At 37.6% G+C, this 15,942-nt stretch overlaps 1 protein-coding gene across 6 annotated transcripts in view; it reads right to left on the bottom strand.

The window, feature by feature from the left end:
• EXOC4 (exocyst complex component 4) overlaps positions 1-15,942 on the bottom strand; it is an 806,015-nt gene that overhangs the window by 538,443 nt on the left and 251,630 nt on the right. Inside the window, exon 10 of one of the 6 annotated variants that reach the window (XR_009494158.1) lies at positions 1-15,942. This exon is cut by the window's left edge and continues 47,294 nt beyond it; it is cut by the window's right edge and continues 18,924 nt beyond it. The exons of the other annotated variants lie outside the window; for them this stretch is intronic. The gene's annotated coding sequence lies outside the window, so the exon portion shown is untranslated. 6 annotated transcript variants of the gene reach the window in all.

Below are 15,942 nucleotides of genomic sequence, written 5' to 3'. Positions count from 1 at the left end.
TTTATTTCCCATCATACTCGGGCCATCTTCAGTACATACTTGGTTGATTTTTATGGCTAGGTGGAGAAATGCACAAATGAAACTCAAAATCTTCACTGTCTTGCTGAGTTTGTTGTGTGGCAGGAGAGAGAGAGGAGGGGGTGAAAACAAGAAGCAGGAACAGAGAGAAAAGATAAAGGGCAAAAAAAAAAAAGGAGCGAGGTGAAAAAGGAGAGGAGGAACGAAGGCAGGACTTGTGGAAGGAAAGGCAGAAGAGTTAGCAAGACAACAGGATGATCTTCCATAACTAAACGATGGAAATAGTGACCTGCACTACTTGCATTTATAATGTAACTTCAGTACTCGGTCTATTTCATCAGAATATGGTTTTCTTTTTAAACATTCTGCACCAAATACTGTATTTGGTACAAATAAAATCTGTACAGTACTTTAACTGAGCACCGTTTTCCCCTTTTCTCAAATCAGGTTCATCAACTGACAAATGAATTTGTCAACATTTCACATTTCAGTAAAACAAGGGCCCCCAAATCTAATTCCTTCATATTCAGATGCTACTGAATTCCTCCTATGGGCTAGATTCTGTGCTTGTCCCTGAAAACATCAAAATGAATAAGGTACCCCCACAGAGTAACACAGATACAAACACAGTAATAAAAAAAAAGAACGTGGTAGGTATATTAAGAGAAATGAATGCATAGGTCTTCTGGTACACCCAAAACAGGATCGCATCTGATTAATAATGAAATTGTGCTGTTTGTGACACCATGAATGGACCTGGAGGGTATTATGCTTAGTGAAATAATTCAGAGAGAAAGACAAATACTGCATGCTTTAAACTGTATGTGGAATCTGAAAAATAAAGCAAATGAATGAATCTAATAAAACAGAAAAAGACTCACATAGGGAACAAATGACATGGGGGGAGAAGCAAAATAGATGAAGGGGATTAAGTACAAACTATTAGGCGTAAATGAGTTACAAGGATGGAATGAAAAACACAGGATATACAGTGACTTTTTTAGAGTAACTGTGTATGAAATGTTGGTCAGTCACCAAGTCCTGTGCAACTCTTTGTGACTCCATTCACTATAGCCCACCAGGCTCCTTTGTGAATGGGATTCTCCAGGCAAGAATACTGGAGTGGGTTGCCATTTCCTTCTCCAGGGGATTTTTCTGACCTAGGAATTGAACTTACATCTCCTGCACTAGCAGGGAGATTCTTTACCATTGAGCCTACATTCGATTAAAACATCGATTTACTGTTATATATCTACAACAAAATACTATAAGTCAACTTCACACCAATAAACAAAAACAAGTAAAATAGATAAATAGTTTCTCAAATATTCTGAACTGGCTTTGCCAAGGAATACATCTTTCACATAGACTTAAAATATAAAAATAAATATGGTGTTAAGTTGTTGAGCAAAAAAGTTTTAGCCTTTCTGACAATTTCAATTTATTTTATTTATAATGGTGATGGTTGCACAACTGTGCATACCCTAAAAACCACTGAATTATACCACATTTTAAATGGGTGCTTTGTATGGTCATGTGAATTATGTCTCAATAAAGTTCTGCATTAAAAAGTAACAGAAATGGATTTCTCTGGAGGTGCAGTGGCTAAGAATCCACTTTTGAATGTAAGCTAGTGGGTTCAATTCAATCCCTGATCCAGGAACCAAGAGCCCACACACTACAGGGCAACTAATCCCGCAAGCCACAACCAGAGAGAAGCCTGCTCACCACAGTGAAGATGCCACGTGCAGCAACCAAGACTAATCACAGCCAAAAATAAAGATTTTTTTAAAGTAACAGAAAAAAAGATGCAAAGTATCTCAAGAAAAAGCTCCCTAAAACCTTCTCGTGTTCATCCAGTTGCTGAGACTGTCATTCGACCCATGTTAGAGACAGTAACTGTAGCAGTGATACATCAAAATCCTTCCAGGATTTTAAAAGCACTGCCATTGATCAATGATTCCATGCAAAGATGTATTGCTGAGATGTCAATGAACAAAGATAAATTTTCTATTAAGAGTGATGAAACCACAGTTACTGACAACAAGGCTTTTCAATGGCATATTTTCATTAGTTTGATCAGGATTTTAAACTGTAGAAGACATGCTATTGACAGATTCTTCAGAAACTGGTTGAACTAGAGCACTTATTTTTGCTACTATAAAAACTTGGCTTGATGAAAACAAATGTCATTCGAAAATTCAGTGCCCCGTGCTACTGATCATTGAAAAAGCAATAGAGTTCCAGAAAAACACCTACTTCTGTTTTATTGGTTATGCCAAAGCCTTTGACTGTGCGGACCACAGCAAACTGTGGAGATTTCTTGAAAAGATGGGAATACCAGATCACTTGACCTGCCTCTTGAGAACTCTGTACGCAGGTAAGGAAGCAACAGTTAGAACTGGACATGGAACAACAGACTGGTTCCAAATCAGGAAAGAAGTACGTCAAGGCTGTATATTGTCACCCTGCTTGTTTAACTTCTATGCAGAGTACATCATGAGACACGCTGGGCTGGAGGAAGCACAAGCTGGAATCAAGATTGCTGGGAGAAATATCAATAACCTCAGATATGCAGATGACACCATCCTTATGGCAGAAAGTGAAAAAGAACTAAAGAGTCTCTTGATGAAAGTGAAAGAGGAGAGTGAAAAGTTGTCTTAAAACTCAACATTCAGAAAACTAAGATCACAGCATCTGGTCCCATTACTTCATGGCAAATAGATGGGGAAACAGTAGAAACAGTGACAGACTTTATCTTTTTGGGCTCCAAAATCACTACAGATGGTGATGGCAGTCATGAAATTAAAAGATGCTTGCTCCTTGGAAGAAAACCTATGACCAACCTAGACAGCATATTAAAAAGCAGAGACATTACTTTGTCAAAGGTCCGTCTAGTCAAGGCTGTGGTTTTTCCAGTCATCATGTATGGATGTGAGAGTTGGACTAAAAAGAAAGCAGAGTGCCGAAGAATTGATGTTTTTGAACTGTGATGTTGGAGAAGACTCATGAGAGTCCCCTGGACTGCAAGGAGATCCAACCAGTCCATCCTAAAGGAATCAGTCCTGAATATTCATTGGAAGGACTGATGCTGAAGCTGAAACTCCAATACTTTGGCCACCTGATGTGAAGAACGGACTCACTGGAAAAGACCCTGATGCTGGGAAAGACTGAAGGCCAGAGGAGAAGCAGATGACAGAGGACGAGATGGTTGGATGGCATCACTGACTCAATGGACATGAGTTTGAGTAAACTCCGGGAGTTGGTGATGGACAGGGAGTCCTAGCATGTGGCAGTCCAAGGGGTCACAAAGAGTTGGACATGACTGAGCAACTGAACTGAACTGTGCTGATGGAGCAACCTCCACGGTCAGAAGACGTAAAGCTCTTACAGCCTGCCTAAAAAAAGTATATTCTGAAGTTCTTGCAACACACTGTGCTGTGCATTGAAATAAACCAATTGCAAAAAAATATTTGTCCACTTCTTTGTTCCTCTCACAGTATAATAATTAAAACCAACAATAATACAGTAATACCACACACACAAAATGTAACTTTCGGTGCATCCTGTTGCCTCTATGGACAGTCTCTAAATCTAGACTGGGAAGCAAGTGAAGTGAAAGTTGCTCAGTCCTGTCCAACTCTTTGTGACCCCATGGAATACAGGAATTCTCCAGGCCAGAATACTGGAATGGGTAACCTTTCCCTTCTGCAGGGGATCTTCCCAACCCAGGGATCAAACCCAAGTCTCCTGCATTGCAGGCGGATTCTTTACCAGCTCAGCCACCAGGGAATCCCCTAGACTAGGAACCCTCCTATCAATAATTTAAATACTAAAGGAATTACCTGGTGCTGCACAGAAGCACCCCACTGTCAAATTTTCTAGAACAGTCATTATAAAAGTGAATGTTAGAAATTATACAAAGAAGAAAAAATAGTTACTTGTTTTCAATACAAGGATGCTCTTCTGAGTTGAATATTAGAACCAAATCAAATTGAATTCCATGAATTTTAAGAAAACATTATCAATATCATTAATCCATGTAAATCACCTTGAGCAATGTCTGGATATAACAGACATTTCATAAAGGTTATGCATGACACTACACACATGATATGAACAGTGGGTAAGCCGTTGGTGGGTGGCTTACCACCCATGGTGTGTGCCAGAACAACACCATTCAATCCAACAACTGGCTACGTCTCCTGCCCAATTGCTGCCCAGCATTTTGGAGAACAGACAGCGCTCACGTACACCCAGCAATTTCAGGAATCCAGATAATAATCAAGAAATAGAAGTAAACACAAAAGGCTGCTAAAGGGACAAGGTAGAAGTTACAAATTTCATAAGCCTTACTTCTCACCTCGAGTCTATTTATTTGTACTTTATACAGAGCAACACAGTCTTATATTCCACTTCTACATCTAAAGAAAAAAGAATGAGAATAAAAATGATTAGAAGGAAGAAAGCCAAGAGCAAAGGAAAATATCTGACAAAAAGAAAGGGGGGGGCAGGAAAATTAAACTAAATTATATTAAATTAAAACATTATCAATATCATTAAGACATGTAAATCACCTACAGCAATGTAAATCACCAAGAACACACAGAGTCAGGATGCTGGGTATCTTGGATCAAGAACAAACAGACTTAAACCTAAGTATACTATTCTGTTTAAAGTATGCAATGATGATTCACATTTATCAATAAAAAGTTATCTTATATTTAGAATATTCTCCTCAGAAAGACATGAAATATTATAGACAGCTTTTTTTTTAGAAAAGGGTAAACATTTTAAACATAAAAATAATACCAAACACAGGACTAAAAGTTGCCTATTTAATTCTCATGGCCTCTCTCATTAAAATATGTATTTGCACACTGAGATTTAGAACTGTAAGATGGTTCTGACCTGCCAATCCATCCGAACAACCAAACATCACAAATAATGCATCACCAGGACTATAGTAATACAGTCACTACCACTTCTGCTGTGATCAGTACCACCCTGCCCATAATACACTTAACAAACGATCATGACAATATTAACCAGTCATTTGCAGGTCACATCATCACCATCCACAGGGCATCACTGAAAATCACTACAGTTGTGTGATTTATTTTAATGTATGCTTTTAAAACAGTGCTACTGCTTGTATGCCTCCAGTGCTTAGATTTCTCAATAAATGATCTGTTACCATACTTCATTTAATTCTCATAGCAATTCCACAAGGAAGACTGCATCATGATCTCTGAGAGATGAGGAAATCACATCTCTTAGAGATGAGCAGTTAGGCAACTTACCTGAGGTCACCAAGTTATTAACTGGAGGAGCTAAGATTCAAAGCCAGGGACACCAGAGCCTTGCAGGTTAATATTCAAAGCAGCAGTATTCAAAATAGCCAAATTGCAGAAACAATCCAAATGTCCACTATTGATGAATGAACAAAATGCAATATAACCTGGTAACCAAATGCCATTCATCAATATAAAGCAATCAACTACTGATGTGTGATACGACACAGATGAACCTCAAAAAAGTAGGCCAACTAAAAGAGGCCAGATACAAAAGACCACATAACTGTAGGGTTCTATTTATATGAAATGTCCCCAAAGACAAACCTACAGAGACAGAAAGCAGATTAGTGATTGAGGTTGGGGTAAGGATTTACTGTGAATGGACACAAGGGATCTTACTGCAGGGATGAATAGCATTCTAAAACTGGATTGTGCTAATGTCTGTATGACTCAGTAAACTCATCAAAAACACTTAAATTGTACACTTAAAAAGAGTGAATCTTATGTTAATTATGTCTCAATAAAACTGTTAAGAATAAAAGAGGTGTTTCCAGCTCTGAAAATATGTAATTTCACCAAGAGGAAAGAAGAAAAAAAGAGGTATAACATGACAGGGATCCAGTCACATATATGGCTTAATTTATAATGAATTTACAGGGTCAACAGTGAAAATACCCCATAGGTTTTAAAGACCAGCTTTTCTTTAAAAAGAGAGGAAATGCCACCTGTAATATTAATTACATGGTTTACTTGCAAATAGCAGAAAGTACAAGTAAATGCTTAAACAAAACAGAAGGTTATTTTTCTCTCCAATCTGAAGGTAAACAGTCCAGAGCTGGGATGCTGACCCACGGTCATGAGGGATTGAGGGTCCTTTTTGTTCTGCTGGCATCAGTGCTTGATTCCCAAGATCGAAGTGGCCTCAGATCAGGATGACTATTGAAACTTTGGCTATCACATAAAGACTTCAAGCAGAGAGAAAGAAGAAGCGTTTATAAACAGGTATCTCCTGAGTCAGCTCCTTTTAGGGAACTGTCCCCAAAGTCCTATCCAACTACCTCTGCTTCTATTTCACTGGTCATTCCCACTTGCAAACAACAATTGGAAATGTGTTTAAGCTAGGAACATCATTATCTATAATACAATCAGAAAAGGGAGAGAAGCAGGCAGGTAAATGGATCTGACTAAGCAACCAGCAGGTTCTGCTAGATTCCCTTTAAAATTGCTCAGGACCAAAACTCATTTAAAGAAAAGTGTAGAATAAAAACTCAACACTAATATAATACAACTAGACATCTAGCACCAAGACAGTATCTTTGTATACTATTTTATTCTTCTCAAGAATGTGGTGTTACTGTTACAAATGTTTAAACTGACTACTCATTTTTAATACAAAATTAGGAGTCTGCAATTTCTATTGGAATAACAGAGTTTGAAAGATAGTCCTTCATCCTGTCCCTAAACATTCTCCCACCTCCAGCTCTGTAATTCATGCATAAACCCAAATGAAGGAGACTTGCACAAACTCCCAATTATAAAGCCTGGTAATTGTTAATTTGTTACTATAGCTACAGGTTTCATGTCATTTGATGGGAATGTCTCTTTTCAAATTGCTCTAGGCCCAAGGGAAAAGGTGTAAGGTTGACGATCTCTTAATGCACATGCATAATTCTATTAGGTTCGATCTTCTCCAGGGAAAATAAGATAATTCCTAGGTCCTGTGGCATTAAAGAGGCAACAAAAGTAGTTGGTCAGAGACGACAGGACTATCTTGATTAGCACCATCTTTTCTTGTTTTTATTACCAGGTTTGGAGGAGAGAGTCTCAAAATTAATTCCTTGAGCCATCAGCATTACGTAAGAACATGCTAGAAATGCAAATTTTCAGACTCTACCCAGGCCTATGGAATCAGAAACTCAGGAAAATGGGGAACAGCCATCCCTGTTTTAACAAATCCTCCAGGCTTTCTGGTGTGCCCTAAAGTTGGAAAATTCTGTCTCAGGATATAACCCACATCACACTTCTTTCACTGAAAAGATGTAAGTTTTCAAGGACAAATAAGAAATATCATTACACATTCAATAAGGTACCTCTGTGGCATGGATAAAAAAATAAATGTTGCATTTGTTGATTTTGGATTGTGCAAGGAGTAATAATGCCCCAGGTGGCCCAGTGGTAAAGAATCCATCTGCCAATTGAGGAGATGTAGCTTCGATCCCTGGGTCACGAAGATCCCCAGGATGAGGAAATACCGACACTCTAACATTCTTGCCTGGGAAATCCCATGGACAGAGGAGCCTGGCAGGCTACAGTCCATGCGGTTGCAAAGAGTTGACTGAGCAACTGAGCACACACGTACTTTACATCTTAGCTGATGGTGATGAGGAAAAAGTCACCTTGTTATACTAGAGTTCTTCCAGCCATGCTCAGCTATGGTGATCAGCCACCATGGTGGTAATTTTTCATGGAGGTCTGGAGGAATAGAACACAAGTGATTTTCATGCCCTTTACAAGAAAGACAGTAGGTTGGGTCACTTACTGCTAGACAAAATAGTTATGCCCTACTGTCAAGCCAAATGTACCTTAACCTGAGAGCACATCTAAACAAAGATTCTGATTTCTGGTTCTGCTGTGTTACAATCCCACAGCAAGTTACTAGACATCTGTTCTTCCCTTCAAGAATGCAGATATGCATACACAATCTATCCACAAGGGATACTGTGATGATCACAGTCTACAAAGCAAACTAACTTTAGGAAGAAAAACTGGAATCAAGTTGCTATGAAGTAATGAAAAATTGTAACATTAATTAGAAGACAATAAAACCTTGATATTTTATGTTGATAAGAAAAATATTTTAGACTGCTAATTAAGCCGAATAAATATTCAAATTAATTGAGGATGTTCATAATTCCTTATAATGCTTTCGTAAGTTGAGAAATAAGGGCTTATAAAGACTTGAGACATTAAAATTGATTACCCAATGAAAACTGTACCAGATACTTACTTAAGAATCCATTCATCTGAAAGAAATCATACCATCAAAAACATTACTAGTTTAGTGGGTTTAAAATTATTTTTAGAAAAATAATATTTTTCCCAAATTAAGTCTTGCATAAGTGTCAGATTCTGGAAGAAAAAAGCATTTATAATTTAGAACATATAAAAAGTATATAAAAATCATTAAAGTAAAAACAGACTAACAACCCAATAGAAAGTAGCAAAAGGGTTAGGGAAAAGGGGTTTTCAACTCTACAGCAGTAATTCAGTGAAAAACTACAATGTCAAATAAATGAAGAAAAAGATGTTAAACCTGACAGGTACACACTCCAGTAAAGTTTTACAAAACCTGAAGTCAAATGACATCAAAGATGCACAGAAACAGGCGTTTGGAGGCAATGTGAACCGGTAACTTTTCTGGAATGTAGTTGAGTAATCTATAGAGATTCACATTTTCATACTCAAGTTTTGAAGAGACATCCTCTTAACAAAGAGTCCCTTTTACTAGAGTTCCTTTTCTAGACATTTGTTTCAAAAGAGTATTCAAAAATGTTCATGAAAGTACTCACTGCAACTTTTGTGATTTAGCAGTTTGGAAAATATGTATATGTGAGATTACTTGATACATATTATAAACACAGAACACGAAGTAGAAAGATGCATACTAACTTCCTTACAGTCGATCATCTGGGTAGATGAACAGGAACAAGAGGTTAAATGGTTTTAATAAAGGTTCACAATTTCATGTATAAAATTCCACCAACATGGACCACAATGTCATGAATAAAATTCAAAACAAACAGAATTTCACAGAGGAACACTGGAAGAAAAAAATCTTACACTGAACCTAAATAAAACCAAAAAAGCAAAGACATTAAGCCATCCTGGTTGAAGGGAGGACTCAGACTATTGACTGGCCAATTTCCTAAACCTTTTCGAGCTTCTAAGCGTTCTAGAATAAAAACAGTTTTAAAACCACTACACTATATCATCTCAAAAGATGCTTCCAAGCCCCACAGTAGAATATGTTTTGAGGGGCTTAATATCACTGAAACCATCCAAATTTCATTTACACGTGACTGTGTTTAGACTACTCAATCACTACCATGGAGTTTTACCTTCAACTTAAATAAATCATACATAAATATCAAGAAAAATATCTTCCTAATTCATTTAGCTATTCTAGGATACAACTTGTCATCCTATTGCCAAATCTAATGCAACTAGCAAATACGCCAACTTCTGTGGAATAAGTATTTCTGAAAATATTTCTTCAGCATATCTCTAATTTCAAAGAAACTCAAGTTGAGGAAGAACATTTGAAGTATGTAGATATCCACTGAACACACAAAGAAGGGACTGTTCATTCATCTTATACTAAATACCACTGATAGGCAACAATGGTACGGCGAGTAAGCAGGAGACTCCAGCGGTGGTTAACAGCAACTAAGTTGAACACAACCACAAAAACACTGCATTTAGGACTCCCAGAGAAAGCTGTGGGAAGTCATCTGAGCTACAGTCATTTATAATATTTTTTATATTATTTAAGGGAATCCAGCTGTAGAACATCAAGCTTTTGTTATTATCAAGCTTTTGCTATTTTGGTATCAAGCGACTACAGAAAAATCAGAAAACACTAAGATTTCTCATACTAATAAATTCTTAGAAGAATCAGAGTGAGTTTGGCATACTCTCAGGAACTTGGGAGGTTATGCAACTACCTGGGCTTCAAAGCAGGTTCATAAAAGAGACAGAAATTCTTGGCATTATCTGTCAGAAAATTTTTCATGGCTCTGATTCATTTCATGTCATCAGAGCAAAACATTTAAAGATGTGATGCCATCATTTATTCAAAGACTGTATTTCACTGCTTATTAGTGTGGTTGCAAAAGTCCTACAATCTTAACTCAGAAACTTGCATTCAAGAGTATACTATTGCATCATTAAAATATACCCACAGCTTTGGATATTTTAGGCTCACAGACAAGGCTATAATTATCAAAACTTATAAAGGGGTACCAGAAGCAAAAGAAAATATTTGATTATATATATAGCTGGGAATCACTATGACCTCATCCAGGTGAGTTTTTTAAGAAGATGATAGAGGAAGAATTTTTACACTTACAAATCTTAGCTATCCCCGGGCCCACCCTTCTCCCTAACTTATTCAAGATAAGTTATGTCCTTATGTCTTACGAGCTGTGCTTCTTCAAACAATCCTGAGCTTTTCTTTGCATTTATCCCTAATTTTTTTTTTAAAAAAAAGCTTAGCAATTCCACAGTTTATAGCTACCACATAAATGGCTCATATATTTCAATCTCCGATCTAAATCTCTTCTAATCCATTGCTTTGAACCCTGAGGTTTCAACCCTTCATTTAACTGGCTAACACCAACCCTTGCTTATAAAAATCTTATTTCATAAATTAGATTGATCAGAATCCTAAGAAAATGGATTTCTTTTAACTATTAGCTATTTCTGTTAGAATGCCTGCTAAATTGCTTTAGCCATGTCCGACTCTTGTGACTCTATGGACTGTAGCCAGCCAGGTTCCTCTGTCCATGGGGATTCTCAAGCAAGAATACTGGCGTGAGTTGCCATGCCCTCCTCGAGGGGATCTTCCTAATCCAGGGATTGATCCCATGTCTCTTATGTCTCCTGCATTGGCAGACAGGTTCTTTACCACTAATGCCACCTTGGAAGCTTCAAAAGAAAGTGAAAGTGTTAGTTGCTCAGTTATCTCCAACTCTTTGTGATCCCATCAACTGTAGCCCACCAGGCTCCTCTGTCCATGGAATTTTTCAGGCAAGATAGTGGAGGGGGTAGGCATTTCCTCCTCCAGGGGATCTTCCGAATCCAGGGATCAAACCAGTTCTCTTGAACTGTTAGTGGATTCTTTACTGTCTAAGCCACCACGGAAGTCAATAGGATATCCTTATCAAATCAAGTACTTCAATGGGAAATTGGGTTAGAGAGTTTCAGATACTCAATAACAATGTAAGCTGCCCAGTATAAATTTCAAGTATTTATAGGTTTCTATAAAACCTATGAATATGTACTATACACATATCAGTATTTACAGGTTAAATAGTTAAATATCTATATGTGTATGTGTATAATCATATAAACACACATGAGTCAGTCACTATTAAAGGTTGACTGTATCCTAGTTAAAGTAAAAGCTTTCTTTTATAATCATCATCAAAAATTTTTAAATAATCTTCCAGGTCCATCATTCACCACTGTATAAACAACACACAGCAAACCAAACAAAGCAGAATTGTTGCCAGTAGAATAGCTGACACCCCTGGGAAATCCAGAATGTAATAATGCTATTACCAATTGTAAGCCTCTTAAAGCAAACCAAGTTCCTTAAATAATTGATTGAGCTATATCAAACCGTACTTTTTAAAAACCTACGATTACAGGAAAGGCCCTAGAATCCTCTTGGTTTTCCACTCCACTGAACCAGAATCCTTGCTTCCTTTAGAATGATTCATACTAAATTACTATGCCTTTCCTGATTAATTTTCCCAGTTTTTATAAATTCATTTATTTCTGCCGACTCTTGATACTTAAACATTTGAATATACATATACACATATTTAATTCATACTTGTTACAAAAAGGTATCATTAAAGTTATTTGATTGGGTTTTGTTGTTTTTGTTTTTAATTTTTTGGCCTCGTCACCCAGCCTGTGGAATCTTAGTTCCCAACTTGGGATCGAACCTGCATCAGGAGTGCAGAGTCTTAACCACTGGATACCAGGGAAGTCTTTGATTGTTTTCTTTCACAAACAATAAGACTCTCAAAGTTCAGAACTGCACTTGTATATGTATTTATGAATGTGTGTTTACACATACACATAATAATAGTATTTTACAAACCTAATGAAAACAAGGCAACTTCTTTCCCTTCCCCCACATACCTGTATACAATGATGGGGTCACAGATTCCCTGTAGGCCATCCATACACCTTTCCCCCCAACACATGTACACATAGGTTATCAATCCCTAATTCAGCTGCTTAAATCCCTATGTTATAGATTTGGAAATGCAGAAACATGTTCCAACAACAACAAAGAAAGATCTATAAACCTAACACTGTAATTTCTTCAGCAAATATTTCAGCAAAAAAGCATATAATCATCGACATTCAAACACACGAAGATCAGCATTGACACTGATGGCTACACATCTGATAAGACCAACACTTCAGCCTCTGAATGGCAGTTTTTCCCTCTCCTCTCCCCAAGATTAAACTGCAGCCAACTGTCATCCGGCCAGTGATGGATACTCTTTACCAACAATGGAAGAAGGATTAAGCAAAACTGACAAATAAAGCTGAGGATCCACAGTGGGATTGTAAAAATGATAGACTAGATCAATGAATCATGTTCCCAAATCAAAGATGCTTTAAGGAGAAAAATGGCATCACAGAAATCACTGATTATATGATGTCACGTGGTCTAGCCCATTCATGGTTAGCATAGCCCAGAAGCTGCTTATAAAGCTGTTTTTAAAAATAACGCTCAAGAGTCTAACAAAAGCTCCTACCCTTTATGGAAACAGAAAAATCAAGTCTGGCAGAACATGAGATAAACCACTATCACACGGGCCTTTCAACAAATCTTAACCCTCAACCTCCGTCCCGGGTGAAAGAAGGGACCCTTCACCTGTGTTCATCTTGGCACTGGATGCCAATGATTTCCTTGATGTCATTAAGCAGGCAGTCCATAAACAGTACATATCAACACCTTAGATACACAAAGCACCAGCCGAAGTGCAAAATATCATTGCAGAGAAGGACTGGTGATTTTAAAAGATTAACAGACCCTTTACCCAGGAGTCTTAGTACCTAATGGATAAAGAAGGGAAAGACAGAGTGCTACCCTAATGGAGTGAGCTAACACAAAAGATACATTGCTCCTCTATTTCTCAACTGAAATTAGATGTCTAAATTAAGAGAAGAAAAGGTGAAAAATATCTTCCAGAACAAATGAATTTTCATTATGTTGTATTTCCTTGGGGAGCACCAATTACACTGATGACAGCATCCACTTTGTTTTACAGGAGGTCTGGGGTTGCCTTGCTTATCACAGATGCCTAAGCTTGACAAAGGTCACTTATTATTAAATGGTAATCTATGTCTTGAGATAACTCAATATCTCAACTATGCCTCAAGTGATTTAAAATAATTAAAAACACCAATGAAAATAAATAGACTCCAAAAAACAGCAAACCACCATTTAGAAAAGAAACTTCCTTTTCTAATGAGGAAGAATTTTGGCTCTTCTCCAAAGCATACAAACACTCTAAGTATTTGTTCAGCCACTGAATATCTAAAAGGAATATATTGGAGAAAGACTGAATAATAAGTAATAATACAGAATCAAAATATATTGCTGTGTTTCTAAAACATATTCTAAGCAAACATTTATAACAGATACTTTGCATAGCAAATAGACCACTAAAGAATCAGGCATTTCAGGGTCTTGCATTTTCAGATTTTTTTGCTCTGCCATGTCTCTGAATTTTCCATTGCCTTGATAGCAATCTCAGAATTAAAATCAAAAGACAATTTTTTTTCTTAAATATAATTTCACACTCTCCCACCCCTGCTTTGCTGTCAAGTGTCTGACCCTGGTTTGATAATCTCATTTCCTGAGAATCAAAAAGCTGGAAATTTAAGCTTCCTAGAGTGTTAATTGCAGCCCTGCTCCATTGCTAATCAAAAAATTGGATGTTTTGCATGAAAATGCTTCTCTAATTAATTCTCAGACATAAATCGCCCTGGTTTTAATAACCCCTCCTTGATTGGATAGCCTTTGAAGAGACAGTGCAGCTAATCCGCTAAACTGGAAAAAACACACGCAGAGGAAATAATAAGTGGGCTTACAAGGTAGAAACTAGATGATTGCATTAATACTGTCAAACCAACAAAGTGAGTCTCCTTTCCAGGCCTTTCATGTCTCACCCTGCACCCAAGTTCAGATAAACCATGAAACTAGGAATCATGAACAAAGCCAACTGCCAAAGAGGTCAGACATCAAAAGTCCAATCTTTTCACCTTCCTTCCACAAACAGCTATTCCTATCATTTTGTAAAAGAGGTTTCCCTTGACAGTTTTTTCCCCCCAGAAAGTGGGGATCCAGTAATGTCCACTTGTCACACTGTCTATTTTAATAAGCCAGGGGGTTTTGCTTCCTCCTTTCACCCTGCTTCTGACTGACAATATATTATCATACATCTCTAAGAGGTGCTGAACTGAATTTTCATTATCCCAAATGTCAAGATTCGTTTTTGTCATCAGAGAACACAGCTGGTCTACACCAGCAGCTCTCTGATTAATTCAAATGGAACAAGTCACCTATACATAACTTCATTTTCCCTAGGCTAGGTCTTGCATTCGGCAGGTTTTAATTTACAGCTTGTCAGTTTAAGATACTATTTGCTGCCGTGGTGGCATGCAAAGAAAAATAGAACGTCTTAATTAGCAGCACTTTGCATTAGTCCTGTGATTACCAATAAGGCAACAATTGGGAATTTTTAGCGTCAGAGCAGGACTTATTTAGAACTCACTCACTGCTGTTTAAAAATATTAAACATTTGCAGAAGATGCTGGAACTATACAGATATACAATAAGTAGTACTGTTAGCAACCACTGTTTTTAACATATAAATGTTAACATATGAACATCACCCTGGTGGCACAGGGCCTCCCAGGGGGCAGAGTGATAAAGAAGCCACCTGCCAATGCAGGAGGTTTAAGAGACTCAAGTTCAATCCGTGGGTCAGGAAGATCCCTTAGAATAAGAAATAGCAACCCACTCCAGTATTCTTGCCTGAAAAATCCCATGGACAGTGGAGCTGGCAGGCTACAGTCCATGGGGTCCACGAAGAGTCAGACATGGATATGTGATGTGATTAGTCCCTCAGCTGTGCCGACTCTCTGTGACCCCATAGACTGTAGCCCGCCAGGCTCCTCTGTCCATGGGGATTCACCAGGCAAGGATACTGGAGTGGGTTGCCATGCCCTCCTCCAGGGGGTCTTCCCAACCCTAGGATCAAACCCAGGTTTCCCCCATTTCAGGCAGATTCTTTACTGTCTGAGCCACCAGAGGAGCCCAAGAACACTGGAGTGGGTAGCTTATCCCTTCTCCAGCAAAACTTCCCAACCCAGGAATCAAAACCAGGTCTCCTTCATTGCAGGCAGATTCTTTACCAGCTGAGTTACCTTATATATATATATATATATATATATATATATATATATATATGTACACATATCTCCAGTTGACTTGTAAAATAGGGATTTCTATTTTCTCTATACTTAGAAATGTCATAGAGCTAAATATTTTAACAGTTATTTCAAAAGAAACTACATGGAACAATCGGTCTAGACTTGTCATTACAACAAGAGAAAAAAGATTTGAGGTGGATTCTAATTTGAATTTAGAATGTTCAAATCCACAGTTGCATAGCTTTTTCCGTCAATAAGATATTACACTAAAAATGTACAGGACACCACAATAAAACACCACTACATACTCACTGAAGTCTGAATTTAAAGACCGAAAAATCCAAGGTTGGCATATACTGCTGGTGGCAATATAAAATAC

This window comes from Bos taurus, chromosome 4 (assembly GCF_002263795.3).
Source record: "Bos taurus isolate L1 Dominette 01449 registration number 42190680 breed Hereford chromosome 4, ARS-UCD2.0, whole genome shotgun sequence".
Taxonomy (NCBI): Eukaryota; Metazoa; Chordata; class Mammalia; order Artiodactyla; family Bovidae; genus Bos; species Bos taurus.
This window is presented reverse-complemented; position numbering and strand designations above follow the sequence as displayed.